Genomic DNA, 8,860 nt, shown 5'->3' on the forward strand with positions numbered 1-8,860 from the left:
GTTTCAGACAGGCTATTTTGAAGATATGCATAAATTTAATAAATATACCAATAGACATCACAGCAAAAAGTCCACTCAAGATTCAACTAAAATCAATCCCGAATAAGGTTTGAATCAGGCAATACAGTAGTTCTACAGCAGAAAAAATAACTGATTTTATTTTACACATAAAACATGCGTGCATTCAAAACAAATGACGAGAAACCGCCTAAAGCTCTGCTTTGATGAGGATACACCTATCAATAAAAACATAATGGATCTGGATCAGAGAGCTTGTTAGCTCGCTCACAACCAGACTAGAACCCTATAGCATTGACAAAAGAAAGTAGGCGCTTTTAACAAAGGCATATGAACAGTGAGGTCTTGAGCTCTGGGCTATATAGATTACTATAAGATTACTAGAGCCTATGCTTGCGCATGTGTGATGTTATGTGAGGGGGGTGTTGAGTTGATGAGGTTCAGGTAGCCAGAGAGGCAGCTGGGCCGCAACAGAGGATTCTGGGTGTGAGAATGCGAGCGGTGGAACCCTCTGGATCCCTGCCACTCATCTGGCCACCTTCCTAAGCAGGGCAGAAAATCAAACAAGTAGGAAAGAATTAAATAAAAGCAAGAAGAAAAATGATTTCTTATAAATAGCAGGCTTCGCCAGAAGGCATAGGAAATGAGAGCAGCGAGGCGCAGGAGAGGAGCTTGAGCTTGACACGGGTCTTAAAATTGAGAGGGGGCGGAATCAGGGACCTATTGCGCAAAATGGCTCCAACCAAAGCAAGGATTAGTGTTCCTGCCTCCACAGCCAAGATTCTCCAGAACAACTAATCACCTTCAAGTTCTCTCGTTTTTTTTTTTCCTTTTTCCTCCTCACTGTCTCTCGCTCTCCTTCACACTCCCTTTCTCTCTCTCTATCCTCTTTAAAGTATCATTTCACCCCTCACAGCCATTATGGCTAAAATTAAGCAGAGAGTGTTCTGCCAGCACCGATTAGACACATCCCTGGATCCGCGCTGAGGAGAAGGTGTCATGTCAGTTACAGCTCTGAGAAGAAACGTGCTTCACCGCGACAGTCTACACGGGCAGGCTGAGAAAGTGACGTACATCTGTGCCACCCAGCGAAAAGACTTGTGGCGAGAATAGTTTTGATTCGGTTCAGAGGGCTAAAATATCAGCCGGCAATTAGAAACGAGACGGAACAGCTTACAAAAAGTTGTGGAACATTTTGTGCGAAACCGTTAATAGACTCCAGCGTGTTTTGAGTGAACAAGTGTTATACAACTCAAAATAAAGACAGATAATATACTTTCAAGTGAGCATAATTATCCTGCAAGAATAAAAATGTACATGTGTTTACAGTCGTATGAATATTCTAGTAGCTACAATTCACTTGAATTAATTTACTACAAGACAACGGTTTGCATATCAGTCAAAAGCATGCGGTGATCAATTAGCTTAATACAAAGAAACAAACAAGCGCTTCTTTGTTGTTGCTTAAAAATACAAAATGCAAACATCAGCAAATCTCACATTCACACTTTAACCCAGTTACAACAAAAAGCCAAAGAAGAAACTGAAGTTTCATAATTAGTTATTGCAAGGATGTGCATAAGAACACATGTTTAGGCTACTTCATTTATAAGCAGAATGAGTGTTTGTACATCTGTTTAATGTGACATTCTGTGAGAGATCTGCATCTCACAAGCACGGCTTCGCTCGCAAAAGGCAGCGATGATATTGATAAAACAGACGTTTTATAATCACAATGATCTGGAGAACTGCACTGCCACAGAAGGTTTAAATGAGTCTTAGATAGGTCACCTTCAACTTTAAGAGTTTTGTCTGACTTTTAGTTCTTTAATGTCGAGCTGCTGGTTTCAAGAAGAAAAAAAAAGTAGAGGAAGAAGGATGGCTGTATGATTTCTCCTATTCAGAGACAGATGAAATGGGCCCTGCATACTTGCAAATGACTGGGAAATATGCAAGTAATTTACCGTTAAATTCCATAACAGGAAAACCTAATTGTACAGCATGTCCAGCCTAATTGAATTGTTCTACAAGTGCATTACTGTTATGGAAATAATACTGACAGGAGAGATAAGAGATTGAATGAGAGACACTGAATGAAGAATAAAACTGCTAGGCTAAAATAAGAAAGAAAAAAAAAATCATACACAGAAAGCGATTCGGATCAAAAGTCTAAAATTAACAAATTATTATAAATTAACAACAGTAATAATCAAATCTTGATTATGCTTATGTATGCATTAAAAATAAACAACAACAATTTAAAAAAAATAATAATAAATGCTTCCAAATTAGAAGCATTGTAAATTACAACACTACTCATCCAATCTGATGTTTCAACTTACAAATGTTATTATAAACTACATATTTAAAAAAAAAATGCTACATTTGCAATGTAAATAAAACACTAAATAACAAGTTCATTTGTCAAAAAAAAACAGCTTCATGCACCCACAAAAATGCACTTTTGCTTGCCTCGACTGGAAAGGCCCTCTGCTGGACAGAGACTGAAGTGCAGGTGACCCTTCTACAGTTTTCCTGCAGTATCAACTAACAAAAGCATCAGCCTGCGTCAAACCAGGCTGTCAATTTCAAAAAGAAAGGTGTGTTTGCATGTGAGATGCCGGATGCGCAGAGCAAACACATATAAAGAAAATTTGCATCCACGCTTGTGTGCACCAAACACATTCAGCCAGTAAATACATGCTGCCAAGCCTTTCTTACAAATAAAAATTACACACAGATACATACATATTTACATGTATGCAATTATGCACGTATAATGCAAATGTGCTTTATTGTATCAATATACTTCTAAGTTGGAAGCAAGAAACAAAACAATCTTGAAATATTTCTGCTGTGAATATTAGCCTGTGTTTGATTGATGCAAAGCACACATGCAATTATATTGAAAAGCTCACGAGTGATAACGTCGAATTGGGAATGTAATATCACCAGCATTTCCAAGAACTGCCAAATCTACATTTATGTTACACTGACAAAAAAAAAAAAAAATCTCATTCAATCACATCACTCTTAAGCACAGGAACTGCCTAAATATAATGAACCTTGTGATCTCAAGCCACAGTATCTCTTTGACAGCAGGTTGTTTCAGCAATGATAGGTTAATGTAATTTCTCTTTTGTTTTCGTTCAGTCATCACGGAGGATGTCCTTCCATGATGACACGCCGATAGTGAGCAACTTCATTTCAGCCCTGGAATATCTCACGCATGTGACAACATCTTCCTTTGTTGCCAAGAGTGTCGAACTGCTTTGAACTGTCGGCTGACAGAATAGGGAAGCCATTCCAAACGCAAATGTAAGTTATTGCTACTTACACGTTTAACCCTCTAGACATTGTTCTGTCCTAGTATGCAGAGGAATTCTGAAATCGTGTTGCCCTCTTTTGGCTGGCATGTGCGACTGCAGATTCTTTCCTGACATAATTACAACTGCTTGAAAATGGGCAGATATTTAAAAAAGGATAAAGGTGTGATATCATGATACAATGTTGAAAAATTAAGAATATGAATGTGAGATATTTGAAAAATCAAACAGATATGACAATGTTACAAATATAAAGGTTATGACCTTGCGGTTGCCTTACGCAGTATTGTACAAAAACGAATGACTGGATTTCACAGATGAATTCAACTGCAATGACCTGTAGAAAACCTGTAACAGAAACCCTGTAAAAGAAAACTTGAAAAAGAAAACCTGTAAAGGAAACATCATTTAAAAATGAATAAATAGTGACCTGTACTCGCCACACTAGGCCAAACTATGCTGTAAAGGACTATTAATGAATATTTCCTTTTCATACCAACTCTATTCCAAACACATTTCTTCCTGTGCTTTCATTGCTACCGTCTCATTTCATACTCACTTTCTCCGCCTTCCTCTCCCTCACTCCTCCTCAGACCTGTGGGTCACTCCAGCAGGAACAGGAAGTATCCTTCCTCCTTTCCAGAGCTCACCCCTTCGTCAGTTTCCCCAGCGTTCTCCCAGCATTCCAGTCTTTGATTTCCCACTCGTCTGCAAAGATAAGAAACAAACCCCAGCAATGGGAACTTTCAGTGAATATCCTTTTCAGCCTTCACACCTACTATCTGTTTTGCTTTCTCTTTTTTTTCCTCCCTCGTTCATCTCTGAGCTCGGGGAAAGTGAAGAGGTGGGTAGTTTATTCAGTAATATTCAGAACGGTTGATCTAAATAAAGATGCTCTTCAAATTACAGTGTATGTCTAATGGTCTATCACAGAGGGAGGATTACTGATCTGATTTAAAAGACTAAACAATGCTGAGTGGAAAGGAGGAGCGGAAAAAGGACTTTTGTGGTGATAGATGCACTATCGAGAATTTCAGTGGCTCATATTTCAAGCTGGTGAAATAGAGTCATTTAAACGGCCTGTACTGCCCAATATATAGCGTTAAATAAACTATAAAAGCTTGGCGATAAGCAACCCGCCCCACACTCTCTCCTTGCAGCTGAATCGATATGGCCTGTGCAGCATATCATTCATCTCATAAGTATAATGAATACTTGTGTTATTAATCTCATCTTTATACAGGGGTAATATGATAGTTAATTCAGCTCAGTTGAAATTAATGGAAATAAGTTCATCACAAATGCATCGCTTAGGAAAAATCAATTTGGGTGAGATATTCTAATAAAAATACGTATAGGCAACGAGCACTAATTCCATCATGCATAGAAACCAATATTTCATACCATTCATCTGACTAACGCACAAATGGAATATTTCACTCTTTTCTTCAGTGAAATCAATATAGATTTTGATTTGCTTGCGAACAATTTTAATAAAAAGCTATTGATGGGATATTGATTCGTTAGCTCACAGCACAGCTCGTGGGCCCAGTGTGCAACAATCATTACGCGCCATGCTTTTGGGTTCATTTCAACTCATATGATCAATAAAGACTCCATATGCTCTTGGCCCTTTGAACACGTTGGGATGCTTTTTCCACAGCGTCCTTTAAATCAAACTCTATTGTCAGGATGAGCCAGAAGAAATACTCAAATGTAGCACTGCTCCAACATCCGACTGACCATGAATCAAGATATGCTGAAACAAAAACATGTTGGACAAATTGATACTTTATATCAATGTAATATCATATAGAAAATAAGAGTCATTATGTGTTGGCGGTGCACTATGATTTCCACCATAACTGAAACTTCAGTAGTACATAAGTAAATCGAATTTAAAATTGGCCAGTGTTTTAAGTCTTTTCAGTTTTAATTTTCCAGGAATCACATTTATACTGTAGTTTCAAAATTTGTGGCATCCCTCAAGGCTCCCAGAGTGGTTCCTTGACTTCTCTCCAGTCTGTACCTTCCTTTAAGAATGTGATCACTACCCTCAAATATCTTATTTATAACCATGTCACTTTGTAAAATCTTTATTCGTGTGAACATATCTTTTAAATGTGAGAGCCACTGGAGTAACGGCAATAAAAGGCTGGAGAGGGATCAATGCTGAACGCATTACGCCTCGGCACAGGGACTTGGCTTTAATAATCAAAAAATTGATCCATTAAGCTCAACCTAATTCTTTGCCAAAATGGGAGAGGTGCTCAGTTTTCAACACATGGTTATATGAAGAATTGCAATTTTTCACAGAGACTCTGGTCTAATGACACAATATTGAAGATGAAATGGGCTCATTACATCATAAAGACAGACAGACAGACAGACAGAGACAGACAGACAGACAGACAATAGATAGATAGATAGATAGATAGATAGATAGATAGATAGATAGATAGATAGATAGATTCATGTATAGAGCAAAGACTGTTGTAACTTTTTTTGAAGTGACCTAACATTTACCAAGCCCTTCTCACATGACTGCGATCGTTCTCCACACACACTTCAAAGGTTACCGGATGTGCCTAATTCAAAGCTGTAAATGAGAGTTCTACTTTTGAATCTTTAGTTTTTACCAAAAAAGTTGAAACCTTATCCATGCCACTCTGATGAGCTGGAGCATGTGTGTCTATTCAACTGTGAACGAGCAAATAGCAAACTTTAAGAGAGCAAATGATAGGGGGAAGTGGATGAAAAGGAGCACAAAGGAGGTAAACAACCAAAACCCTCTGAAACAAGACCCATGGCAGAGTCGTTTGGACCTTGGTGAATGCGCAGGTCGAGCATCACAGCGCAGAGACACTTCCTCTGTGCCGTGTCCCTGGGCTGCCGCTGCAACTCAACACCAGCGATATCGATCGGACTCCTAAGCCTCCATCAACCTGGTCAAACCTGAGTCCTTTCTGATATTTACCCACTAAAGTATTCCCTTCTGCTAGCGCTGCCAACCTACAAGACATGGAGGGAGAAAAAAAGTCAATTATATACAACGTGCTTGGTTTCCCCTCAAGGATACTAATAATAATAACAAAACAAAATATGCAATATTCTTAATATAATCTTTTTTTCTTCTGAAATGTCCTCTAAAACATGCACAAAACCCATTACAATCAAGCATGTTCTAATCTGATCGTATATGAGAAACTGGAGGAAGCTTAGATAAATCATCACCTATAAAAGGATCTCACGATCCACAATCTAGCAATAACGATATATTTTCAAACCGGTTCGTAAAAACAGCACTAAAGCTTGTCTACCGAGATCGGAAAAGAACAATAGCTCCTTATTCTCATTCAGATTAATGCATGGCAAGGAGAGAGAGAGAGAGAGGCGCGATAAATCGGCCACCCCTGCTCTTGTCTCGCTTCAAAAGAATCTGTTAGAGAGAAAGGGAGAGGGAAAAAAGCAGGGAGCAAGACCCACACGATGTAGTTCCAGCCAATTGCATTCCAGAGAAGTGACCATGGCTGGAGATAAACAATGCACAATAGATCACGCTCCTCAAAAGGTATAAAAGCAAGGAAGTCAATTATATACAACGTGCTTGGTTTCCCCTCAAGGATGGAATCCACCCTTTCTAATCCGATCAATTCATGTCAGACAGGAGGCTGGATTCAGTGCTATCTCTGAAGTCCTGTAATCCAGGCTAAGTCTTCACACCGCCTGCCTCACCTCCACAAGAAAAGGGTTTGGTCCAGAGTGTGATACAGCAAATTAGCCGTAGTGTACATTCAGACACACTGTAGTGGATGGGTGCCAGTGTGCTAACAGCTAAGCATAATTAGATAAGCAATTCAGCTAATTCCTACTATAGTCAATGCTACAGTTGGCACATACAATAAAGGGGGACTTGGGGCTAGTTGTCACAATTTTTATTTTTATTTTATTGTTGAAAGCATTTTTGAAATTGTATTTCTATATTAGCAGGTGTGTTGAAATACATAAAACAATAAAAAAGATGCCATTTTAATAAGGCAATAGCAGGAGAAAATAAATAATCTGCGTTTCTCCAGCAATTCTGAAAAGCATAATTGTTTAAATCCTTTATTCAGGATTGCCATTAACCCTGTGCAGTGTACGGCTGTAACAATCTGCATGTGAAGGGAAATAGGAACCCCTCTCTCTCTCTCCCTATGTGAGGTTGCCAGGCTCACCCTCTCCAAACCACAGTCAGAGCTAAAATCGCTTTAAATTGTTCCTCACTGTCGCAAAAAAAAAAAAAGCATTTAACACTCACCCATTGTGCAGGGACTGATCTCTCAACCACTCTAGCACCCCGTCAACATAAGCACAGATATCCTTCCACAGATATGTAAACAGCCCACTAAGATTTCTTTGTTTGGATTTTGAAGCTGGGTAGATTTGCCTTTGCTGCGCTTGCTTTTACAGCTTAGAAGCAGGTGGATGACAAAACATAATATTTTTATGAAGTCATTTTTTTAAAGATTTTTGAAAGATTTTCAATTTCTATAATACGGAAATAAAACAATAAAAAAATATTCCATTTCATGATAACATAAACAGTAACAAAAAAATATCAAACCATTGTTTTAGCCACAAATACAGCACAAATTTAGCCATAAATTCAAAAACATGACAATTTGCCTCAACCTGACCTGATCTTTCAATTAAAATCGACCTTCATTATATATACTTGACTCTTGAATGTTTTATTACATTTACTTGTTTAAACATTAACGAAGGCAAATATGTGATGCTGTAATTTTAGTTTGGTGAACATAATTTCCAAAAAATATTTTAATTTAAGAGGGTTTTAAACTAGATATTTGAAAGGTGTGACAATTAGCCCCAGTCTGCCTTATTGTAGATATTCACCAAGGTACAATCAGATTTTTTTTAAATACTTTTTTGACTTTTAGTCACTGGTGAACTATATACAAGCAATATATAACTTTGAAGTATTTGGCTGGTGGTGAGACATGGGAAGGTATCCCATTACAGACATGCAAAGGCTAATAGCCAGTGCGCACAGTAAATGATCAGGAACGAGGAGAGAGTGCTGGGACACTTTAATTTCCACTGACATATTGTGCTTCATGTACAGTCTGAATGGCTCCATAAAGAAAGTGTAATGATGGTCCAGGACCCTGGCCAAATAGCTGACATGCACGTTTTCCCTGGTCAGCTCAGCACCAGGTTTGATCCGTCTCATTACACCAGTCATTCAAATAATGGGCAGCTATGGGAGCTCTGGTAAAGCTACAACTAATACACATGCCAAAGTCTACATCATAGTGGTTCATTCTCGCTGTCTGCTTAGTATGCACAGGTGTTCAGGGCTGAGAACGTAAACATATAAATCTAGATTTTTAATTTATAACATACTATAATAAAATTATATAAACAGATATAAAAAAAACTATATAAATAGCAAAAAATATATATTTATTTGAAGAATTTCTCAAATTAATATAGTTTAGATTATCTAAAAA

The 8,860-nt window shown here is 38.0% G+C and overlaps 1 long non-coding RNA gene across 1 annotated transcript in view; it reads right to left on the minus strand.

Moving 5' to 3' along the window:
* Positions 1-424: 424 nt before the first annotated feature.
* LOC107655426 (uncharacterized) overlaps positions 425-8,860 on the minus strand; it is a 9,547-nt gene continuing 1,111 nt past the window's right edge. The window contains exons 2-3 of the long non-coding RNA XR_001630434.1: positions 3,904-4,052; positions 425-560 (exon numbers count right to left, since the gene is read on the minus strand). This is a non-coding gene — a long non-coding RNA (uncharacterized LOC107655426). The remainder of the gene's footprint in view (positions 561-3,903; positions 4,053-8,860) is intronic.

Source organism: Sinocyclocheilus anshuiensis, unplaced genomic scaffold (genome assembly GCF_001515605.1).
Source record: "Sinocyclocheilus anshuiensis isolate Anshui unplaced genomic scaffold, SAMN03320099.WGS_v1.1 scaffold763, whole genome shotgun sequence".
NCBI classification, from domain to species: domain Eukaryota; kingdom Metazoa; phylum Chordata; class Actinopteri; order Cypriniformes; family Cyprinidae; genus Sinocyclocheilus; species Sinocyclocheilus anshuiensis.